The sequence below is a fragment of the Ambystoma mexicanum genome, chromosome 8, assembly GCF_040938575.1.
Source record: "Ambystoma mexicanum isolate Mex_15411 chromosome 8, UKY_AmexF1_1, whole genome shotgun sequence".
Taxonomy (NCBI): Eukaryota; Metazoa; Chordata; class Amphibia; order Caudata; family Ambystomatidae; genus Ambystoma; species Ambystoma mexicanum.
The window spans coordinates 1,424,739,229-1,424,765,131 of NC_090929.1; the positions used below are offsets into that span (position 1 = coordinate 1,424,739,229).

General features: G+C 44.2%; 1 protein-coding gene across 3 annotated transcripts in view; it reads left to right on the forward strand.

Moving 5' to 3' along the window:
* The first annotated feature begins 1,160 nt into the window (after positions 1-1,160).
* Positions 1,161-25,903, forward strand: part of MORN4 (MORN repeat containing 4) — a 141,156-nt gene continuing 116,413 nt past the window's right edge. The window contains exon 1 of one of the 3 annotated variants that reach the window (XM_069611567.1): positions 1,161-1,306. The gene's annotated coding sequence lies outside the window, so the exon portion shown is untranslated. Of the gene's footprint in view, positions 1,307-2,613; positions 2,634-25,903 lie in introns of those variants that run through there. The other 2 variants (XR_011268720.1, XM_069611568.1) reach the window with 2 other exon arrangements.

Here is a 25,903-nt window from a genome sequence, read left to right on the forward strand (position 1 = left end):
TTTCAAAATCGCCCTTATTTTACCACAAAAAATACTCTCAGACAATGTTGTATCGTTGACCTGTACACAGCTTTCAAAGGTTGAGCATTTTATTACACAAAATGCTCAACCTTGCACAAAGCTGTCACATATAGTGCAAACAATGCTAATTTTGCATCCTTTGCCTGCGCACTGATAAAAAAAAATGCTCATACCTGGGCATACTCCTCACACATGCATCCTTCATTTACCTGCTGTCAGTGTGCAGTGAAAGGATGCGAAATTAGCATTTTTTTTACAATATATTTGACAGCGGTGTGCAAGTTCGAACATGTTTTCTAATAAAATAGGACGATTTTAAAAGTTGTGCAATAAAATAAGTATGGTTTCTGAAAGCTGTTTTTTTCCCCAACTTTCAAACACGTCATTATTTCATTGGAAAAACAATGCAAACTTCCACACCGCTCTCCAATATACTGTAAAAAAATGCTCATTTCGCATCCTAACCTGCACACTGACAGCTGATAAATGAACGATGCCAGCTCGGTTTGCAGCTGCTTCTGTCTGACAGCCTAAAACCAGGGGATATCGGAAAGGTACGGGATACCAAATATTACATAGCACCGGCACGTCTGTTTCCAAAGCAGGATATTTTTCTTTAGACAGATGTGCAGAAAGGTAAAGATACATTGTTCCAAGAATATATTTAACAACACCGGCCGATCAAAAGGGAATTACTTGGCGCTGTCATGACAACAACACCCAACGAATTGAAACCGAGTCAAAGCATCACTCTTGTAGAAATGGAAAGATTACAACATGGAGATTGAACCTCTGTAGCATACACTTCTGCTGACAATCATTTTAGTGAATTAAAGTTAAAGTTCATCGGATCTGAGTATTTCAAAACAAAATCGCATTAAGCAAACGTGGTCACTTAACTTTTTCAATAATATTCCCTTTCAATATTTATATTAAAAATATTTTAATAATTTTAAAGCCTGTGCCAACTTTTAAAATCACATTTTTCTAAAGGTCATAATAATAAGTTGGTTATGATTTACTGTACATTGCGTGAAGTGTTACACATCCAGTTGTGCGCACACATTAGTGACTCTGACGTTTAAACATGGCCGCCACTGAACAGGAATAAACACCGTCTCATGCAAAACGTCCTCTTTCCAAATTTCATAGCTTCAAGCTTGTCGAGGGCAAGGTTGGAGCTGGAGAGCAGGGGTGCTGCTGGTGCTAGGTTACACTGTGATTGTAATGGGGGAGCGCGAGAGGTGTGTGCACTGAAGGAGGACCCGAGAGGCAGCACAAGGAGGTAAGCAACGTGTTGGCTTTTCGCATTCTCATGCAGCAGAGCTCCATCACGGATCTTTTTTATGAATGCATTCATAGCGTTGGACTTTCCTCATGCAGCAGTGCATAGCTATGCACATTTAACCCGTCTTTACACAGTTAATGAACACCTTCATGTTTGATAGCCATATGATTCCACTTCCGATAATGAATAACACAACCCTGCATGAATACTTGATTAAATGTATGTCATTTTCGGTGCTGCTATACCGGCTTAGAGGGAGATTTTTATGTGGTCAGATGGGACATGAGTTGATATGTTTGCAAGGTGGAGGCAGGAATTTCATTGGTCCAGGTCAGCTTTTAACCCTCCCTAATTCGACCTTAGAAGTGTCATTACATTTGCTAAAATGAACACACGGGGACCAGGTGCACATTAAGAATCTAGTGTTTAATTACATTCTTGTGTTATTTCGCAACAAGGGTCCTCCATTCTACTGGTGGTTGTTGCAGCAACACGATGATGGTAAATCTGTGCCCAATGTTTCACTTGTCGTGTGTTTTTGTTTAATGCACCGCTTGTGCAAAACAGCACAACTCGTACCGTATTCGGTTTATAGGACCCTATATTGCCCAGTAGCGGTAAGACGTTTTAGCGCTAAAGACAAAGGGAAGGGAAAGCCTGCATGTGATTCAACGTGACTAACCTATAGAGAACAAAGTGCTTGGGAGGATATGCGATGTAATGCCGGAATCTTAATTTGCCCCAAGCGGTGTGTTTTACGTATGTAATGCGCCCACACATATTTGCAGCACTACGATTTGCTACAAACTGCAGGAAAAAGAGCTGAATACACGAATGGCTGAATTGCTCTTTACTGTGTATTTTCAGAAGGTGGGGGTTAGAGTCCTCTAGTGCCGTTTCTATCCACAATGCTGCACAGAGCAGGCGGCGTAGACAATTGACCTGCCTGGTGATCTATTGAGGTGTTCTTTATCCTGCATTACCGGCGCGTCCACTAAGCATATGAACTCCCTGGGCTCCTGCGTATTAATGGACTTCCCGGAATTCCGCGTGTCCAATAGTGGCGCTCACGGGCGGCTTAAAGGATTGCTATTAGTGTCTGCACATTTGTAGTATGCTCAACACACTCTTAGTTCACCCTCCCCCATCCCCTTCGTGCCCGTGTCACCTGACCCTGCTGTGTCATTTTCTAAAATGCACCTGGCTGCCCTTGCTCTTCTCACAGTCCTGAAAGATCTGGCCTTGTTTACTGGTCTCTTTGGTATTTGGAATAGTCGAAGAACCCTTTTTGCGCACTTACGACAGACCAGGAGCAGCAAGGGAGGTAATATAAAATGTCATGTAAATGTAGGTTCATTCACTGCATACTCCTTGCTTATTGAATTTATTTCGCACAGGGCTTGGGAGAATTGTTACTTCACGTGAAAGAAGGGGGTACGCGTGCACCATTTCCCATGCTAGCTAACTTGTATGACCCCCACAAAGAGTCCTAATCTCTTAGAACTTAATGGCCCCAGACCTATAATGTCCGCCCAGCCTATCGCAGTGCTGCACTGCATTACGACCCTTCTACTTATATCAAGGCTCGGGACAGCAGCAGCAAAGAAGGGGCTTGCAGAAAGTGTTTGTGTTTTCTCTTCTAACACAAAACCTCTTAATCCTTACTCATTTTAACCCATCAGGCCCACTAATGTTATGTGAAGTGCTTTCATATAGCACACGTCTTCTCTTTTGGCAGCCATTGGTGCATGGTTTTTGAAGCGATTGGGGTAGAAGGAGGAGGGTAGTGGGAAGAGACTCAGATGCAGGTGTGAGACCAGAGGTGTTAATGAATGCCGTCCAGAAGTTCCTCATTTCTGTGTTTGGTATGTTTCAATGTGGTTTGTGATTGTGACACTTGGGTGGCTCCTCTGTCGCTCGAGATGAAAAGGAAAAGTGACGTTAGCCGACAGTGCTGTGATACTAGGAGCTCCCTTGGTCTGAACCGAGGGTATATGACAGGCTGAGGTGTCGCAGACTGTGCAGAGACAGGGCTCTCAGTGGCTCTGTGGTGGTTAGTCAGGTGGTGGGGCTACTAAGGAGCATTATGCTGCAGTATGTATATGTAGTTTAAGGTGGCAGGCGATTCAAAAGGTGAATAGGTTAGCCGGCCTGGTGAGTTGGTTGGGGAAGCTCTTCAGGAGTTCTTTGGTTTATGGGCTTCGCTGGTTTTGTAGGCCAGGTTGTTTTGAAGTGCAAAGCTGCCTGTCACTGGTGTCACTTTGCAGCACTGTATACTTGTTCGAGAGTGCATTTGTTGCAATAGACGGAAGTGTCCAGGGTTATAGAGAGGGGTCGTTTTCCGTATTTGGCAAGCCCCAAGTATGGGGTTTGAGGTTACAAATGTACCCTTTGAAGGGAAATCGCATCAAATTGAACAGAAGTGGGGTTTATAGGGCAGGGCTTGTCTTAAATGTGCCTAATGGGTGCTGTTCCTTTTACAAAGGAGGTCTATGTAGATCCCTGGAAGTCTGGGGTTTGAATGGAGTGTTGCCTTGGATGTGGATTGCCTATATGTGGTGGGTCACGGGTACGCGAGGCGGCCAAGGTTCGGTCTGATCGTTGTGATGAGGGGGGATATGGTTTGATTATTGTGGTACTGGTCTGGCTCTGGCAGTTGGGTGTTTAGCACTGTACTTGTGTAGGGTAGGCCAAAGCACCACCTCATCCTGAAGAGTGAGGCCTGAATGCAAACGTGATATTCAGAGTTGCTTAGAGAAATTAGGTGCCCCTGCTGGTAGTGGGTGGTGGTGATGGTGGAAATGTGCTCTTCAGAGGAACAATTCATGGAAATATTAGTTGGGGTCATGATTCCTACAGTGTGAAGATCTGGCAACGGTCTGGCGCTTTTAAAAGCCGGATAGTGCTCGGTATGGTGCCTTTTCATTGTGTTCACATGAATGCCTTTGCAATGTCAGTGTTTTGCACAGGTGACCTTTGAGGTGCTTGACCATGCTACTTCCCTTGTAAGCGGTTTAAAATATTAGAAATGTCCCCTCCCCCTACAAGGCGTTCTCGTGTTTGCGTCTCCACTCCCAGTGTACGGCCACAATGTAATTCAGTTTGCCGCCCTGGGTGCACTCTTGCTTAATAACCTCTGCCGATCGCTCAATTCAATTACCATCTTGTTATTCAAAAGCGGGCCATAAATTCAAGATGATGTCACGGCGAGCCAAATGAAATCTGTCCCGGGGCTCGAGCAGTGATCGATCTATGCCTACGTGCCAAGCAGGGTTGAATGCACTCGCCACGGTGGGTACAAACCTCAAGTTTGGTTGATCTGATTTTCCTAATGTATGCCACACATGGCACCACAACTGAGGTGCGCTCATCCAGTCATCCTTGAAGACATGCGAAGCAGAACGCGGTAAGGAAAAACGCGAGTACCTCATGCTTGTTAAGTTCATTTTGCAATTCATTTGAGACCCAACACAAAGCCCAAATGGACGATAAAATATTTTTAAGAGCCATCTTCTTGTCATTGAGCACGCGTTACACATTACCTCTTGTGCTTTTTCTATTGCATGTTGAAGACTTTAACATACTTGTAAATCCTTTTTTTGTTATTGCATATGGTTTATTACAAACATGTACACAACAAATGCATTAAAACAAGAACTGTAACGTAATTTCAAAGGTATAAAGGCAACTGCAGTACAACCTCAATTAATTGTGTACACTAATACTTACCTATTGGAGTCATTCACTTTGGAAAGAGCCTTAGAGCGCTCCTATATAAGTAAGGAGGAGGAAATGAGAATGTTATTTAGCATTTTTTTTATACTTCCTTAAGAAGAATGTTTTTAGGAATAACAGAAGGAGGGGAGTATGCATTGTGCTCAAACTGGAAACCTAATGTAACATTTAATGTTAGTAAATGCTACGGGAGGGAGCACCAAAGTCTGTAGTTTATTTTTGTCGTGAATCCAAAAGAGTAAGCCTAAAGTTAGCAGTTCAATTAAAAAAATATGAAGTGGAAATTGGTAGTATGGTAAAGAGTGGGGAAGGGGTGGAGTGGATGGATCCAAATGGGTGGGGGGTGGAATGTTAACTATATTTTTTCTAAACAGTTCAAACTATACACTAAGACTGAAACTTTACCATGGATATTGTGTGTTGACACTAATATTAGATTTTCATTTCTGTTGTTCAGACGACTGCCATCTCAATTTATTTTATACAGACATTACATGGTTTGTCTGCTGATGGCTGGATTCTTGGTTTGTTTTAGATGGGATTCGTTGGTCAAATCCATAATCTTCTGCTAGGCGTTGTAGGAAAGGAAGGATGTAAGAGTCCAACTCGTGCTTAATTGAGGGTTCGTAGTAGCCCATGTTTGCCCTGGGTGCAAATGCATTTTTCCCCTGGGAGCTGCTACTGGTGAAGAGGTCACTTTTCTTTCCTTCCTTTGTATGGTTGGGGTGAGCTATTCCATGAAATCCTTGCCGAACAGTCAAAGCAACAGGGTGAGTCTGATGTTGACAGAGGAGGTTTCAGAGTCTTTGGGGTGTAGACATAGAAGGCATGTCTTCTGGTTCCTTCTTCACAGACTATGTTGAAGTCTGCAGGGTCCTTAATTCTGGTGGATCGTAAGCCTCTGGTGATGCAGAGTTTCTTAGTGAGGAAGCTTGGGGACTTAGGGTGACAGCCTTGTAGATGATGCAGCAGGATTTTAAGATGATGGGGGTTTGCAGCGGGAGCCAGTGCAGTTCGATGAGGGTAGGGGTGATGTGGGCAAATTGCAGAGTCCTGCGACTCATGCTGCAGCATGCAGGACACAACTTGGTGGTGTAGGGGTGCCAGGGTAGTCACTGGAAGGACCTCCAAAAGGGCATTGCTACCATCGAGGTGGGAGAAGACCAACGCTTGGACAGCAGATGTGAAGTTCTTTTCTGGGATGAAGTGCTTGATTTTCTGCAGGAGAGAATGTTGGTACCAAGCGGTTTGTGTCTTTCTTGCTATGGGCTGTTTGAAGGAGTGATGCCTGTTGTCGGACCCGCAGGTGGTCAGCTGGTTGATGAAGCCCTCGCGGTTCATAGCAGGGAGCCTGATCTAGCTGTCGGGGTGTTCGGTGGTGTTGGTCAGCAGTAGAAATTCAATCTTGGAGGAGTTGAGCTTCAGGTAAGCACTGGGCATCCATGACTGGATTATTGTGAGGCAGTCCTTGAGTCTGTGGACGTCTTCAATGGAGGATATCTTGAGGTAGAGCCAGACCTACAGATAAGGGGTGTGTCGGCCACTTTTACTCCTTTGAAAATAGGGAGCAAAAATAAGCTCAACAAAAATAGCAAACTGACACATAAGAGCCTGTCCCCCTGCCTTCACCCACACAGATCTGGGGATGTGTGGAACCCCTACCTACATTCATGCTGGATACAAAAAGCATGGACGCATTTTAGAATCCTCCTTCATATATCTGACCTCGGTCCTTCAAAAGGGCCTTCCTCCCACAGCACTTCAAGGCCATACCAATGGCAGTAGGCGCATTACAAATGCCATATAATGTAACAGTATAACACCTAGTGCCACAGGAAAAATCTGTTATTATTAATGCTTGATCTGAAGAGGTAAAATATATCTTAATGTGAATAACTTCGTGAAAAGAAGTATGTATGAGAAAACATTTCTGTTTTACAGTTAAAACCTATTTTTACTCGCTTATTAGATACTAGCATTGGGAATGGGAATAACTGTTTTATTCCTTTTTAAAAATCGTTTTGATCCCAACTTTAAAAAAGGAGTAAAATACTCCCACTTCATAATCCTATCTGGAGGACTGGGTACGGCTGTGTCATCTGCATATTGGTGGATTTTGATGTTGTGGAGCAGGGAGGTTTCAGAGTGGTTCCCTGTAAATATCGAAGATCCCAGGGAGAGGATGAATCCTTGTGGTACTCCACAGGTGATTAGTAGAGTTGGTGATCTGGAGGAATCCATTTGCACAAACTGGCAGCGATTTAAACCAGTTGAGGGCAATTTCACTGATCCCCCGTGCAGTGATGTAGATTGTCGGAGAGTGTCTGGTGGTCCACTGTGTTGAATGCTCCTGATAGGTCAATGAAAACCAGATGGCCATCAAGGATTTTAAGAGCATTGTATATCACCTTGATGGTAGCCATTTCTGTGCTGCATCTGGGCTGAAGCCAGATTGCTATGACTGATGGAGGTTGTTGGCTTGGATGTGTTGGAGGAGTTGTGTGGCTACAGCTTTCTCAAGGATCTTCTCGAGGAAGGGAAGAGGTGGAGGGCTAGAGTGGGGTGGTAGTTGCTGAGGACATCGGGTTCCTGTGTTGGTTTCTTGAGAAGCAGGAGGATTTGTTAGTTTTTGAGGGTCAAGGGGGAAGATGCCTTGAGCTAGGGAGCTGTTGATGATTGCCAGTTAGGGGAGTATGGAGACAGGGAGAATGTCCTCCGCCTACAATGTGGCTTGAGGGGATGCTAGGGGGCCAGTGAGGTCTTCCATACGAAGTGTCTTGAAAGTTGTCCAGGTAGTTGTGGGGTTGGTGCCTGCATTGGCGGATCATGCTGATCTTCAATGGAGTGCGGCACAGGTGGGCCAGGCAGAGAGTTGTTGCAACACTTGATGGCTTTGAAGAGGGCTCTGCTTTGTTTGTTGGCCCTCGCTGTGGTGTTTGCAGTAGTTGGCCTTGGCAGTGGTGATCGGTCGTCTGTGTCTAATTGAGAAGGGTGAGGGTTGACGCGCTGCAGGAGTTTTGCCAAGTCTTGTCGTCTTCTTCTTTTCTGATGGTTTGTTTGTTGTATTTGAGTTCTTGAGTATAGCCTACAGTGGAAGGTTTAGAATTTAGGGTGTGTTGTTTAATTGGGGGGAGAGGGCGATGACTGTTGATTCTGTTTGTGAGGATGGTGGTGTGTTTTTGGAGAAGCGAGTCACAATGCTGGTTCATTAGAGATAGATCAGACAATGAGAGGGGGAGTTTGGCAAGATCTTCTGTGAGAGTGTACGCTTGTAAATTCTTGAATGATCTGAACACTTCTTTGCTGGTTTTTCCTGACTAGTGTGGTGTGAATCATTTAAAAACGGATTGCCAAATGGTCTGACCAGTCGAGCGGGGTTGGAGAGTTGCGATGGTAGGTGGGCCGGGTGGTGGTGAGAGGTTGATGATATTTTCTTTCCTGTGTGTTGGGTCCTTTGTGTGCTGTGCGGTTCAGAGTGTCAAGTTGGCAATGAAGCTCTTCCTTCATTGACTTGGTTTCTGGGTTGTTGAAGTCACAGAGGAAGAAGTTGGCATGCGTGAGAGACCTGGTGGTGACCAAGCCCATGAAGTCTTCGATGAAAGAGGTGTTTTGCTTAGGTGGTCTGTAGATGAGGTGAAAAGTGACTGTCCATTTGGTAGAGTGGGGAGTTGCAGGAAAAGTTTTCAAAAGAGCCAATTGTGGCGATGTCCAGTTTTGTGCATGGCCATGATGACAAGGCCTCTGGCAATCTTGTTTTGACTGTCTCATTGTCGAATTCTGTAGCCGTTGTGAATGAGGAAATTTAGGATGTGCGTGGAGGTTTGATTTGATTATGATTTTAAGGAATTTGTAACGCGCTCGAAACTGACTAAACCGTATAATGGCACAGGTGACATCCATAGAGACAAATTACCAGAATTGTATAGATACCCTACATCCCGTCCTAGAGGCCAAACAGTTCCCAACAGGTCTGAAGATAGCGGAAACCTTATTTAAACAGAAACATTTTTAGGGCCTTATGGAACTTGAGAGAATCAAGGGTCCTAATTTCCCTAGGTATACTATTCCAGATTCTAGGGCCAAACACTGCGAATCTTCTATCCCTTCTTGATAAGAATGTAGATGGAGGGATAACCAGCAGAGCTTGGTCCCTTGAACCTAGACCTCTGGACGGCTGATATTGCTTGAGCTTGTCCTTCAAGTTGTCTGGTGCTAGGTTGTTCAGACACTTGAATACTAGACCTGCTACCTTAAACTTAATGTGATCCTCAACCGCTAACCAGTGGAGTAATCAGCGTGAAGGAGAAACACTGCTTTGGGAGTTCAACAACTTTAACTTGATCGTGTCCACCAAAAAGTCCATGCTTGATTGCAATGAGATAAATGGAGTCGGGTTCATGGCTGCAATATTGCTTTTAATTGCAGCGATTTATTTTATTTTTATTTTTTTTCTTCAAAATAAAATATTAAAGGCATTGGCCTGTGCCAGTGATGGTATAATGGACGAGTTGTTACTTATAGGATGATGGAATTTTGATATGAGGTGCATGCCAAATGGGTCTCAGTAATGAAGATGGCACAGTGTCATGTGGTCTGTGATGTCTGCTGCATGGCTTATTGCTGACTGGATATTGACGAGCATCAGTTTTCATTTAATGGTGGGGGATGGGAGTGCTGGTGGGGTTTAAGTTAATGTGGATGAGGTTGCTGGTATGCAGTGTCCATGAGGTTGCTGGTGAGCTGCTTAGTTGTCAGTGATGATGGTAGGGATGGGCTATTGCGAGAGTTGGGTGAAACACATACTTGAGGGAGCTTACCTGGTGTTAGAGGAGCAAGGTTTCTTTTCCTGGGACCTTCCGGTCCAAACAGGAATCGCCATTTCCTTCATCTGCCTTTAACCCACAGCATACGTCCTTTGATCTGTGACACTGTCTTTTTTCGGCTTGTTGTGTTGACTTTGGTGACACATTTGCTGCAGGCGGCATCACTGCCTTACATAGTGATGTAATGGGAGTAGGACACATGTGAGTGACAGATGAGAAAGATAGTGGTGAGGGAGTTTAGCTTTGAAATGTTGGCGGATGGGACAGGAGAAACCTCTGGAAGGGAGCGGGTAACAAGACGAGGTTCTGTTGAAGGGGGCACTAATGTCCCAGGTCCAGACGTTTTACCTTCTAAAGCTCCTAGATCTGTCAAACATTGGCTGGGAGAGAGCCCCTCCACATATGAAAGCAGACTCTGTGGTGCCTGTATGGGTTGCAGAAGACCGAATACCTCAAGGTGGCCTGGGTATTGCCTCTGTTGAACTGTCATCAATGAGCTGACTCATAAATTGTCTGGCTAGATGACTGGTTAGGTTGTAAATAGAGGAGGTTCAGTATTGTACTGGAACTGATGTGGGTTTTTACAAACCCTCGAAATATTAAAATTTCTAAACCGTGCTGTTTGTTCCCCTGCACCCTCCCACTGCCCTGCACCCCTTACACACCTGTCCTCTGACCCTCACCTTACCTCCCCCGCAAGTGACCTTTTGCATGTTGCCCTTCTCCCGGTGGCCCCCCTTGCAAGTCTCTTCCCAGGGCTATATAAATGAAAAGGCCGTTTCCGCGCAGTTGGCTATTTATTGGACATAACAATGATCATTTTTATCCTTTTACAGAGTGCTTGTTAAGCAGTGTAAATCATTTTACTGGCTTTTCCGCATTAATGAGTGTGGGCAAAGTAAACTAGTATATGTGGCGAATAGAAGATCTGATTAAGTTTAATTGTGCAAATTCTTTTTCTCATTTATATTCATGCATCCAGTTGAATAAATCAAATTGTTATTCATTTGGTATTTGTGTTCATGATTTGGCTCTGGCTCACGTATCGGTTTCCTGGCCTTAGGAAAAACAGTGATATCAGCTAAGAAGAGTTACTGTTGAATTGAATTTGAGGCTAACTAAGAAAAGAGACGTGAAGACCATGTGGAAAAAAACCTCACTAAAAATGTGTAGTCCTCAGATTAAATGAAGGTTGGAGACCAAAGAAGGTCGGGATCATTTCTATCCGAAAGGAAGGAGATGAGACAAACATTGGCCAGCAAAAAACTCGACTGTCTATTTAACAAAATATGTCCCTTTTAAGCCTAACACTCGAGTCCTGTCCTTTTTTATTTGCTGGGGTACTCCACACATGCTCTATTAAAAACACGGTCATGATGCCCATATTTTCAGATTCAGACCCATCCACTTGCTTCAAAAAGTCCATGAACATAAGTGGAAGATGACTGACGTGCACACAATTTCCCTGCACATCACCCACAGTCGGTATAAGTGGGATCTCCCAGTTTACGAGGCAAGGCAGGAAGAGACATTTCAACACTGAAGCCAGAAGAATGAACCTTGGCTGAGCAACATTAAAGGCCGCCCCTTATGTATGTGTTTCTCGCCTGTGGCAATGCTCCTTCAGCAACGAAGCCTTTGTCCAAAACCTGGTATGAGAACTGGCAGAAGACCCTGATGCCAGGCAGCCAATTTAAGTCCTACAGGATCCTGTGCCATCCAAAATCCTACCACTAGTTGAAGTGAAGATGCACTAACCCTGGCAGAAACTGTAGTTGCTCCGTTACAAATGGTTTCTACTGGATTTAGTTGCAAGATAGGTGTTCAGTGATTGGACCGTGTCCAACAGAAAATAAGGGGGGAATTTGTGCTGTTTATTAATATACTTTTGTTTCAGTTGGTTGGTACTTTTATTAAACCTCTCCAAGGTGCAAATTTAATCAACTGTATCCTCCTTAATAGCATAGAAACTTAATAAATGTGAAAACGCCCAAATGCCAGCAAATGGATACAGATGAAACTGAAATGAAAAGGAAACTTTAATCTCCCGTGGGTAACCGATCATGTTTTCATGTGGTAAACTGTAATGGTAACCAGCGTGAATACAAAGCAAGCAAATGAATGACTTGTTTATTTCTTATAGTGATTTCGCTTTTGTTACATTTGCCTCTTTTTGGGTTCGGGTTATAATCCAGTATTGAGAGACTAGCCCTGTTCGCGTCCTGCTGCCTTTAGTGGAAATGCAGTGCTTTTATTATATTTCACCGAAGCACAGCCGTGCGCTGAGCACGTGACTCGGCCCATGCCTGGCGGCACAGCATGTCGCAGCGATCATGTGGCGCGCAAAGCAGACTCGAAGGATAGGATTACAGAGTCTATTAGCTCTCCTGTACTTTGATCCTATCCATGTGCTTTGCTCTTATTACATTGGCAACAGGAGATCGAATCTCCTTGACTGACTCTTCTATTACACATTCTGAGGCTGAGTCTGTCGGGGGCATTTGAAATTTAGGTTTGGGACCCGAAACGAAGGACTAGAATGTCAGCCGGACCTGCAAAACCCAGAAGTGGACACTGAAACTGCCATTTTAGGATGGGTATTGGGTCAAACAGGCCTTGTTTGGATGCTACATCTGTGGCCTGTACTGTACATTCCTTTAGCAGTTATTTTTTTTGTACGTCCAACAGGGGTGCAAGGATTTATGCCCCATGAGGTAAAGTTACGTTTGGACTCCCCTTTCCAGGGCAAAGGGGCCAGGTTTGATGGTTGTCGATCATACTGGAGCTCCTCTGCGTTTGTACTATTCCTTTTTAGTGCACTACTTGAACTATGCACCATGACTGTCCTCTGGAGATTGCTGGGGATCTCGGTTGCCACCCCCAATGTTGCTTCTTGCACCTCCTGTCCACTATTTTGGATGTACTGGGATTTAACCAGTCTCAAAACTGACGTTTTATAGCCAAGTATGCGTTCAGCTATTCATAGCAACCCTAGTCCTGCCCCTTTCACTGTGTATCCTATTGCCTATTTGCCTAGATCCCTGGTGCTCCCGCACATGTGTAAGGGTGGCTGAGGGAACGGCTTCAGCAAGGGAGGCCGAGAGAATGGAGTACGGATATATTCCACACCAGAGTACTCCCAAATCCTATATCCCAGCATCCAGCCACCCCTTTAAAGTTCTCCGTTGATTTGTGGCAGTAGATAAAGAAGCATTAAACATTGTTAAGATGGTTATTTAATTTAGATGACTCTTGGCAGAGTGCTGATGAGGATGGACTATGCCAATCTCATGCTCCAGAATCCATTGGAGCAGTCTGTGCCAGCATTCGACCATCAGGCAATGTTCAGTACAACCTCTTGAATTCATGTTAATCCCAGGTGAACCTCAGATAATATGGTGACAATGGTACACGATGCTGTAGGGTTATCTAGAAACAGAAGATGCAGTGGTCTTGGACTCAAGAATGAAAAAGGTGATCCTAACGCAACGCGTTGGGAGTGGATGGCCGAAAGATATTTGGAGGAAACCCAATCTTTACCACATCTGAAACGATAACGGGAGTGATAGGTGTTTTATAATGTGAAATCATTGTGATAACAAAACACGCAAAGTGTAAAAAGAAAAAGTAACTATCTTCCCTCGCACTGCCCCCTTTTCTGCCCACTTCCTCCATATTCACCATCAGCCCCCCATTCCTGGGTCCTTCCTTTCCTCCATTGCACCCTTGAACGTTGTGTTTTACAACAGTTCTAGAAAAACTGAAGAAAACACAATAAAACAAAATGGATTTAAATGACCACCATTAGTGTGTCATTGTCCCACTCATCATTAACCTTAATGCAGCCTCCCCTTCACCACCCACCGTTCACACCTCTTAAATAACATGGCCCGCCACAGGCACACCCCTCCCATTTCCATCATGGAAGTCTGATCCTAAACACATTCATATGCAGATCCAGAATTCTGCCAAGCTGGGCTTTTAGGTTGTTTGGGAACCGATTGTACATCCCAAATGATTTTTCAAATAAAGAATCCCTTGGCACTTGCGAGATACCGCAGTGCAATGTTATACTGGCTTGATATCAGGAGGGCTGAGGTTTGATTCCACAGTAGGGAAGAAGTTTAAAACAAAAAGGGTTATTAAAACAGTTGCCACCCTGGAACGGTATTCTGGGTCCCATAAAGTAAGGGAATGATGGCTGGTTGCCCTGAAAAGTAAGGCAACGTTGTACTTTGTAGTTCCTGCCCACTTTGACCTCTGGTGCTATCACTTTTGCTACCTTTTTGGTTTTGGTGAAATGGGGCCACTGGTGGGCACTGTAGTACCTTTTTTTTTAATAACCAATTATTTATTGATAATCAGAAACACCCTAAACTCACTCGTCACTCCTCCTAAGTCTGTGACTATCGACTCCACTATCACAGCTGGGGGAGGGGGGCGCTAGAGAGACCAGCCAAGATGGCTGCGAGCCCGTGAGCTCCCACACACCTACACAGATCCAGAGGTATCCCCGACAAAAGCTGATGCTCGGAGGCAGTGTTGTGCTTATGAACATTCACCCCTCCGGCTGAGCGAAGTTCTGAAGTCCATCGATGCCGGGGAAGCACAGTTCCAGGGAACACGAGGAGGCCTTGGGCTACGGAGATGAAGGAGGAGGGGCTGCTCCTGAGAGCGGAAGCCCGATGGGCACTAGGATTTGGAGCGGGTGCCGCCGCAGAAACCTGGGGCCTGAGTATATCCCTGTAACGAGTACAGACTGACCAGCGCCTGACGGCTCTGTGTGGGGAGAGCGATCAGCGGGCCCCCAGGTGTTGAGGCGGAGGGGCCCGGAAGATCTGGCGGAGCACCCCTTGCCTGAACGGGCCACAATCGGCAGAGCACAGGCCGGCAGTCAGAGCTGCTGGGTGGGAAGGTGGCCTGCTCTTGTGGTTCCTTCAGGTCCCAGCATCGTTGAGGGGCGAAGCTCTGGCCCGTGGAGTGAGGGAGCGACAGAAACGTACTCCTTGGCAGTGAAGGCTGAACGTGGTGCACACCCGGGTTTGGCTAATGTGAGGAGCAGCTGAGGGGGCCCCGGTTTTGTGCCCTGTCAGTGGAAGAGGACTCCACTAACAGCAGTTGTCACCACCTGCGGGGGGAAGAGCCCGCGTAGTCCATTCGTCAGCAGGCTGATGGAGGCGCTCTGCATGTGGCAGCGAGGAGCGGGAGTCTCTCCCCAAAGGTGGAGCTTGGAGGGCATGCAAACAGATCGGAGCGGCGACAGAAGCAGGATCCATCAACACAGGAGTCCCCTAGCACAGGAAACCAGAAGATATCGGAGCAAGTAAACCAGCGGTGACGGGGGAGAATTACTCTTGGTGGCACCCTAACGCCACAACTGGTAGCCTTACTTGACATAGTACTGCAGGGCAATTGTAACGTGGAAAGCATGGGAATACACTGGATCCCGACCCCACTCTGTGAACTGAGCGATTGGGGGTCATAACTGTGAAATGAAGCACCGGACAAGCGGGGGCAACGACACCGGGCTGATCCCATACCAGCGGCCACGCCTCCCATGAGCAAACACGGCGCAACACGCACCGCTTGAGCAGGTGACATGACACTGCCCGCTGGGGTGGAGGAATGGATGCCTTCACCCTGTCGGAGAAGCCACATACTAACATCTCGGAAGGTGAGAACTGAAGGCTGGACATTTTGTGTACAACACAGTGATTGGGGGTGACTGTGACTTGAGGGGGCGGGGGAGAGAGGAGACTATAATCTGACAGTCTCCCTGACCACCGTAGATCATAATACCCGGACAGGGGCCACCCTAAACGCAGGATGTCGGCATAAACTAAGGACATCATCGTAACCAGCCCTGATTCGCAACGCGCCCATGAGGATGACGTTGGAGTGAGGTAAGTCACCACATAGGTGGGCACAACGGGCATAGCAAGAGTTTGTCCATGTGAGACCCTGCAACTCACGAGGAGCCCCTGCTCCTGCAACGTCAGACGAGAGGTAGTGACCTGGAGGGAGAAACGGAGAGGAGAGCAGAACCCAACGACTTGTAAAGATCACACCAGATCATACCAACTGAATCAGGGAATCTCCTGACAAATGCGGGACACCTGAACATAAAGAAGGCTGGGCTAGATTTGGATCGATCCTGGAAACTGGTCTGTATAGAGAATGCTGGGGTGGAAAAAACTGCCAGATTGATGGAAACAGTGGACACTATATCAGCTCACAACACAGAACCCTACCATCCCCGAGGTGCTCCTTCTTTGTTACATGACTCTGGACAACAAGCTCTGGGCATGACCGGTGGGGGCCATAAGAGCGTCAAAAGGAGTAGCGTTCGACAGATACAGAAGTGATGGATGCCATCAAATCCCTACCAAACGGAAAGTCGCCGGGACCTGACTGGTTCACTTCGGAATTTTACAAACACTATGCTGACAGACCCGCCCCCCATACGCTAAATGTTTCAACACAGCTTGGAGGAGGGACATCTGCCAGAATCCCTGAGGGAAGCAATGGTAGTGTTATTACTAAAGCCGGATTACGCCTGTAATGTTTGCTCCTCCTACCGCCCAACATCCCTTCCCAATAACACTCCTCAACCGAGACAACTAAATCATAGCAAACATCCTAGCGTCTCGATTATCACCCTTGATGCAAACAATGGTGAGGGCAGATCAAGCAGGCTTTATACCAAGGCGTTCCACCTTATATGGGCTCAGGAGAATGTTTGGGTTGATCACAGCAATGCAGCAAGAGGATTCAATAGTGGCAGCTCTACTTGATGCCACTAAAGCATTTGATTCTGTTGAGTGGCTGTTCCTGTTCTCTGTGCTGCGACGTATGGGGATGGGGGAGCAATTCATAGCCATGGTCTCATACCATACATGCCCGGTAGCCAAGATAAGGGTGAACAGCCAATGAACACAAACTATAGCATTGGGTAGGTCGACACGACAGGGTGCCCCCTCTGCCCCTTGCTGTTCGCCCTGGCAATAGAACCATTTGCGGAAAGAGTAAAAGAAATGCACTTGCATCGTGGAGTCAAACTACATTCCCATAGATTAGTGATATCACTGTATGCAGATGATATGGTGCTGTTCATCGAAGACCCTAGCATTAACCTGGACCCGATTTTATGCGGGATGTTCAGCGATTCAGGGACCTCTCGGGGCTAAAAGTTAATGCCACTAAATCGGTCCTGTTCCCATTAAAGGACCAGGTGGAGCAGTATCAAGACTGCTGTGGATTCCAGTGGCATACGGTCCAAACCCGCTACTTGGGGATTAACATTGCTAGGGACACAAAAGTTGTATAGAACAGCAACTATATGAGAGTCCTAGAACAGGCCAAAGAGGCCATGTCCATATGGAAGAACCTCCCTCTTAACCTCTACGGATGGATAGCTGTGAATAAAATGACGTTACTTCCCAGGTTTCTCTGTCTTTCTAAATCCCCCAATAGCTGTGCCGAGGGAATACTTCTGATAGCTGAAATCGGCAGTACTACAGTTCATATGGGTGGGTAAACAAGCTAGGGTCTCCTGGGACAAACTATCGGCACCCATACAGGAGGGGGGGTCTAGTGTTACCCCAGTTTGAAACTTACTATAATGTGGCACAGGCAGGGATTCTCCGTTATTAGTTTGAAATGCGGGGAGATAGAAGACACATAGAGGTAGAGAGGGCTATTGCGGCGCCGGCCACTATGCGGTCCATCATCCTCACAGCACCGGATAAAATGCATCAGACACACAATATGGTGGATGTAACCTGTAGAGCCTGGACCCGCATAGAACACAGGACTAAGGGGGAGTTTTTCTATTCGCCCTAAGCTCCCTGTAATGCATATTCCGGAAATCCCTATCACTAGTGGGGCAGGGTGTATAGCTCTGGTGAAGAGACTGCGTGTGACGCACTTCGGGGAACTTTTCCCTAAGAAAGGGCATACAATAAACAGTGTTGCATAGACATTTTCTATGCAATTCTGTGTTTGCTAATCAAATTGATACTTGTGTAGCAACACTAAGACAGCTAGCCCTGCATTCCTCTTGCACTCTGTGCCCCCTTCACTTTTTTTTTCTCTGTTCACGTCAAGTGATAATGGAAAGTACAACAGTAATCCTCTCCTCCACTCTTATGTTAATTTTTTCTTTCTTTTCTAAATGACTGCAAACCAGAAGTAATCAGAATTATACTTTTAGTGATACTTTTATCAAGCCAACCATATCTTGACAGTATGGGTTTACACGATTAAATGTTGATGGCACACTTAGTTCAATAACCTGCTGGTTGCATACATCTGTGCAACTGGTGCTCAACCCATTAGCTGATCCCATACTCCTTGACATTGTATGTTATCACTCTGTTGCTTTATACCAGCTACCCTGAAAACGAGATGACCACAAACTACAATATTCAACCTAGTTTGCCAAGTTTTCTGCTTGCTATGCCATCCACTCTGCATAGTCTACTACTTTCTTCCCTCTTACATAATGAATACACAAATTTAACTAGATGTTTACGCAAAGTAGTGATCAATAGTTCCATCCAGTTGGTACATCTACAGATCTACTGCAGTACCATGCACTGTAGTTGGCCTCCACTGCCCTCTTTGCTTTATAATTATGATTGCATTATATATTAGCATCTGTGTGAGATAGCAGGCAAAAATGTCTTCAGAGCCTTTGTATCATATCTATTTGTGTCCATTCATGCAGCTAACCTTTTACATTTTACAAACGCTCATCTATGACTCGCAAAGTCTTTTCGCCCACTTGCATAGTCAAGTAGTTTTATGAAGGGCAAGTACCATTTGCAAGGGATGTTTCAAACGTTTATGTAACATTTACTTTGTTTTCAGTAAATGTTAAATAGAAGTTTCACGGTGCACGGCTGGCCTCTGGGTGGTAGCACTGTGCCCACAATAAAGCGGGTTTGTAGTGAGATGTGCCATTTTACAGAAATCATTTAAATTTGTTGTCATTCTTTACTATGGGTTGAGTGCGTTTGTCTTCGGTCAAACAGCTAAACTAAGTTACCCGACCTGCAGGTCTATCTGAATTTTAAATAATTTGCATGTAGCAGTACTTTGCCATTTATATAGTGCCTTTATCCATTAGCATGGTCTCAACGCTCAACAAGTCCTAACACCTCATTAATGTCTTAATTTAACGGTACGCAAAACTGTTGTTTTGTTGCTCATTTCATGTCTTCAGTACAAAAAACTTCTAGTGACATTAACAATATTAGTACAACATTGATAATGAAATGGGTCTGTTTGCTAATTAATACAATTGTAATTGGCAAACTCTGCTAATCATTTTTTGAAAACTAATTTATGCCTTGTAACAGGATGTTTAACATTAGATATGCTGAAGAAGAAAGGGAAACTATTCGCTCTGGATATATTCGAGATTGAGGGTGACCCTGCGTCAACTGTTTTCTACCTTCCCCAGGTAACCGCAGGTTGCACGCACGCTAGATAGACTGCTCCGGTGGGGGGGTGCTAGGTAGTAGGATAACATCAGGACTGTACGCAATGAGCCTCAACTCAGAGAGGGGTTGGCGGGTGGGGGGGTGGGGAGTGGTGAGAGCCTCACCCCGGAGGAAATGCGGAAAGTACCCCAGGATGGGAGATTCCGTAAGAAATGTGGAAGTATTGTTGCGAGATGACCAGAAAGGAATCCACTTCAAATATTTACATCAATTTTACTACATGCCGACTAAATTTAAGGAATACTTCCCGGACGCTCCGGGTAGGTGTACCAGATATGATAGCACGCTGGCAGACTTTCTCCACATAGCTTGGGCCGTTCTGTTATATGGCAATTTTGGGAGCAGGTATTCAAAACGATCTGTGGCATCACAAGACAGGAGATAGAACCAGACCCACTGATGGCTCTGCTGGGTTACACTAAAATGATACCCAAACACCAACAAACTTGCTGGGTTGCTGCTAATACGGGTTAAGTGATGGATGGCATTGCTGGGAGGAGGAGGAGGTGGGAGGTGGGAACAGAGCCCAAAGTTAATTCGATGGAGGGTGGATATTTGATATTGTAATATGGAAAGGGGATGGGGCTCAATGACCCGTAACCAGTATGGTGATAGACATGTGGGACACTTATACACAATTCCTGATCAGTCAATCGATGATGGGTAGGCGGAACCCTCTAAGTCTTAGTTTAAATCACAGACTGATGGGGAGAACAAGATAAGGTCCGATTATGCAAACAAACTCTTACATTGCACGAATGACATGGGTCCGTCAAGAATGATGAGTCCAGTGTAACACTATATAACGCAAGTACGAGCCAGGATATGGCGAATAAAATGTATCATGCGAAATGTGGACTAGTACCGTGGGGGTTAGGGGGTGGGAAAGGTTATTGTGTTTGTTGGCATGTGGTGCCGGTTATGTTTTAAATGCCAATAAAAAGAACAAAAAAAATCCACTCACAGCTAATGACCTAGCTGAATACTTTGCTGCAAAAATTACCAAAATTAGAGACTCTCCTGACCTACCTCGCACTCCCTCCTCCTATATTGTACACTCCGCCTACTGTACCATCATCCTCTTCCTTCATCTCCCACTTTAGTTTCTCTAATACTGACAAAGTGCTATCTCAATTGGTGAAGGCATACCCCTCTTGTGCCCCATCCGACCCTCTTGCTCCTCGGCTAGTCAACCCTATTGCCCCTCTAGTGGCCTCTCGCCTCGCTGAACTCTTCAACCTGTCCTGCGATCTGCTTGCTTTTCCTCTGTTCTCAAAACAGCCACGATCCCTTTCCTGAAAAAGCAAGGGGCTGACTCGGACCTACAATCTAACATTCGCCCTGTGTCTCTCCTACCGCACTACTGTAAAGTGCTCGAAAGGGTTGTGTTCAACCGCCTTACAGACATCCACAACCTTCAAAACCTGCTACAAGCAGGTTTGCGCACCTCACACCACAGAAACTGTTCTCCTGAATGTGGCCAACTTCATTGCCTCTGATAAGCACTCAACCTATCCTCTTTCCTAATTCTCCTTGACCTGTTTGCTGCCTTTGACACTGTTGATACCTGATCTCTTTAATACGCTTTCTTCTTTTTTGCGATCAAACCCTTGCCTGGATTGAATACTTCCTTGCACCTCGTCAATTCTGAGCAACAGCACCTCTAGACTCACTCCTCTGTTGGTGTTCCACAAGGCCCTGTCTTGGGTCTGCTCCTCTTTACACTCTACATTTCTGCTCTTGGGGCACTAATCTCCTTTCGGTTCTCGGGCCAACTCTTTATAAATGACACCCAAATCGTCTACTCTATACCTGAACTCTCCTCTGATCTTCTATCAAAATTTCAAATTGTTTCTCTGCCATTAACTATAAGATGGCTTTGCACTCTCGGATGTTAACTCTACCAAAACAGAGATACTCCTGGGATAAAGCACCCAGCCACTTCTTGGCTTACACTCAGCCACAGGGAATTGGCACCTAGCTACTTCTTTTCTCAGGTTATGGTCACAGGGCTATAACTCCCAGCTGCATATTTGCCATTCACCCTGTTGTATGCGTGTAGCTCCCTGCTTGCTATTTTACACCAGTATGATGGCGCCTGGCTCAGTTTTTGTAGAGGTAACTGGGGAATGGTGTGTACTGCTTATAGATGTGCCCGGCTGACATTAGACCTGTGTTTTGTAGTGTAGGTAGATGGAACAGTCAGTGACAACCCCACCAAGAATCTGAAGCAGCTCAAACCTCCAATAGAGCAAGCGATCTGTTAGTGCAGGCTTCCCCAGAGAAGGTGGCTGAAAGCAACTAATTCCACTACAAAACAGAGGTCCAGTTACATGCTCTAATTGCTCTAAGCCTGGTGATCGTGTGTTAATCCGCAGCCTGCGGAGTAGAGTAGGGAACAAGCTCAGCTATAAGTGGAGACCCCAGTCATTCATCATAGAGCATCAACTGTGAGCTCTCCGTTCAGAGAGAGAGGAAGGACGGCCAAGGAATAGCAAGACCTTGCATCAAAATCCCCTGCTCCCAAATGCGAATGAGGTCGAGCTGATGCAAGAAGAATGAGAAACGAACGTGATGGTGGTTTAGATATCAGTAACTGTGCGCTATTCTCCAAAGAGGACCAGCAGCGAAAATCTCTAACTGTGAACCACCCACAGAGGTTAAAAAATAAATGAATATGTTCATGTGAATGTTACGAGACAATATTCGCGCTTGGTATGAACTATTTTCCTTGTACAAATATTATAAATCTAGGATAGTTGAACACATAGTTGAAATAACTGGGCAAAGTCTTGAAACAAACAGTATCCTGAGTTGAAAAAGATTTGTTATATATTGTATTTAATTTCTTATTGTGCAGCAGAACAGCCGACACGTGTTTGGACCAGCTTGGGCGTTATCAAGGCTGTAGGTTATCATTGTTATAAAAGTGAATTAGACAAATTAATCGGAGCAAGTTAGCTGTAAAAAACAAGACAAGAAGCACAAAGCAAAAAATAAAAATATGAAAATTAGTTAACACATACCACACAGGATGATGGCTCTGGGGAAAGCAAGAAGGCGTGGACATAATTCAACAAAAAGAGAAAACAACGGCAACATTGTTTTTTGTATATAACAACTTAGATAAATGGACTTGTCTGAATACACTTGAAAATAAAAATAATATTTAGGTAAATAACACCAATATAATTATGAAGGCCAGAGCGGAATACAGTGTCCAGAAACATTGATAAATCACCATTTAATGATAGGTGAGTGATTGCAGATGGAACCGCTTCTAGAGTTTTATGATGTCACTCAGGTGAGTAATCCCAATAGACGTATGTACAAGTGGGTTTTTAGAGCGTTACTAGCTCCGTTAGATAAATCTTTTGAATTCTTAAGAGAAAAAGAATGAAATATAAGATGAATGCCAAATTATCAGATCCTCTCATTTCATACATTCCTAAAGCTGTGTGTATTCCACGGTCTAAGTTGTTTAAAAGGGAAATGCTCCCTTCAGGCTTAAAAGTGCTGTCCATACAATTATGCTTACCAAATAATTATTGTTCTTCTCAAAGCAATAGATGAACATTCCATGCCTATCTTGGTATTGAACCATGTATCTGTTTGGCATCCGCGAGGGCGATGTTCCCTTTGCGACTAAATTAAAGAGAGCATTTTTTGCAATGGAAGCCGTGGTAGCGTTTCGACGTCCCGCGTAGACGTGCATGTGACGTCATTCTGTAAACAATGAACGTCACGAACCTGCAAACAGTGGCAAGGTAAAATAAAATGTATTATATAAATATATATATTTTACACACATCCTGATCGAAAGTTACAAATCGTTTAGTGCTTGAGTGTGGGCTGATGCAGATGGCAAAGTGCTGTAAATTACTTTACTGAGCCAAGTCTGGTATGCATGTTGTGCCCATTCATAATTAGATATCTAATGTATTTTGTTGATAGTACTGATGTCAATTCACATGTCATCTAAAAAAGCATTACACAGTTATAGGAATAAAAAATGTACTGCATTACAAATTCCCCTTTAAGCAAAAGAACTGCGGCGATGTAATGACATCTTGCGTATGTACGCTTGACGTAGTTATGTAAACAGAATCGTCATGACCTGAAAACCAAATCGCGGGTTGAGTTAAAGAATAGGCTAATGAGATTTTCCATTTGGCTCGATACTTGCTTAATGACTTATGGTTGGCCACATATTGTGATATGCATTACTATGCCAAGTCTGGTATAGGTATCGTGCCAATTGCCAAATAAATAGCAAATGTATTTCACTGATGGTGATAATGTAAAAATGGACGTCATCTAAAAATACAATGAACTAATTAGGTAGTCAAGAATACATCTAGGAAATCAATGAAACATGGACACATTCCTGGTCAAAATTAACAAATATTCAAATAGATTTTTGATGCCATGTGATGAAATCAATGAAGTGATTAAAATGACAGGTTACAGAAACACATACATTTCATGATCTGAATTTAAACTGCATTTTGTAGATTTCAGAAGACATACTAGTCTTGATTCCATTTTACGCAGTTTTAGCTGTAAGTTACCTCCCCTTTTCCTTGTTTGGCTTTCATCAGACCAATAAACAGCAAATCTAGATTAGCCATTTGGTGCTCCTTTTGCCAGTATATGGCCAGAGGCAATTTAGGATCTGAATCCTTAAACTTAGAAGAAGCTCGCAAATGCGTACCCGCAGCTGTCTAAGGGTGCTACCGATATAGTGCTTGCTGCATACACATATGATTGCATATACCACATAACGGGTTGTACAATTTATGAAGTCTGAAATCACAATTTCATTTCCAAGGTGATCATTGAATGTTTGACACTTATCAAATGCATATTTACATTAATTACACATTTATGGAAGCCACGTCCTGTTTGTAACCAATTAGTCCTTTGAGTCGATGATGTTGGATCTAAGAAGGATGGGCATAGATTTTGCTTAATGGTTGGTGCTCTAGTGAAAGTAAGTTTGGGGTAATCAGTCAGGAAAGGTGCCAAATCTTTATCCAATTTAGAATATGCCAATGTTTTGCTACCAATTTATACAGTAAGCCACGGTCCCTGGAAAACTGTGTAATGATAGCAATATGCTGCAACTGAGTTTTGTCCTTTTTATTATTCTTGAGCAATTCTGTTGGTTTAATGTGAGCATATTTGCCTGCTGCCCTATTGATGATCCTGGGGCGGTTGCCCTCATCTAAAAATCGGTGTGCGAGTAAATCGCACGGTTGTAATCAGTATCCAGACTACTGTTTCTTCTATCTCTGTAGAATTTGCCTCCAGGAATATTGTTAATGGTGCCACATTGGTGATTACTGTTAGCATGTAGCACATAATCGACCTCCGTGGGTTTACGGTACGTCCTACTATGTATGGAGTTATGAACAAAAATATGCAAATCCAAAAAGTCTGAGGCGCTGACATGTCCAGTGAGTGTAATCCCAAAATTATTAGAATTTGCATGGTCTACAAATTCATTGGAAGATTCCAGTGTTCCTTTCCACACAATAATAATGTCATCTACGAATCTTTTCCATTTAATGAGGTCATCTGAAAAGAATGTATGTTGATAAATGTGTTCTTCCTCATATTGAGACATAAATAAGTTAAGGAAGGTGCAAACTTGGCTCCCATGGCCACTCCCCTTTCTTGTAAGAAATATTGATCATTGAATAGACAAATATTATTGAATAGACAATCTGCTTAACAAATAATTATTCTCCTTCTCAAAGCAATAGATCTATACAGGGTTCAATCCCAAGATAAACAGTCCATGCCTGTTTGGCATCTGCAAGGGTGATGTTCTCCGCGTGACTAAATTAAAAAGAGCATTTTTGCAATGGAAGCCGCAGTAGCGTGATGACGTCACGCATAGACCTGCGCGTGTCGTCATTCTGTAAACAATGAATGTCACGAAACTGCAAACAGTGGCGAGGTAAAAAAAAAATATATATAAAATATATATAGATCCTGATCGAAAGTTACAAATCGTTTAGTGCTTGAATGTGGGCTGATGCCGATTGCAAAGTGTTGTAAATTACTGAGCCAAGTCTGGTATACATGTTGTGCCCATTCACAATTAGATACCTAATGTATTTTGTTGATAGTACTGATGTCAATTTACATGTCATCTAAAAAAAGTATTAAACAGTTATGAGAATCAAATAATGTACTGCATTAGAAATACCTCTTTTATCAAAAGACCCGCAGCGACTTAATGACGTCTCGCGTATTGGTACGCTTGACGTAGTTATGTAAACAGAATCGTCATGACCCAATAACAAAATCGCGGGTTGAGATAAAGAATAGGCTAATGAGATTTTCCATTTGGCTCGATACTTGCTTAATGACTATTATGGTTGGCCACATATTGTGATATGCATTACTATGCAGAGTCTGGTATAGGTGTTGTGTCAATTGCCAAATAAATAGCAAATGTATTTCACTGATATTGATAATGTAAAAATGGACATCATCTAAAAATACAATAAACAAATTAG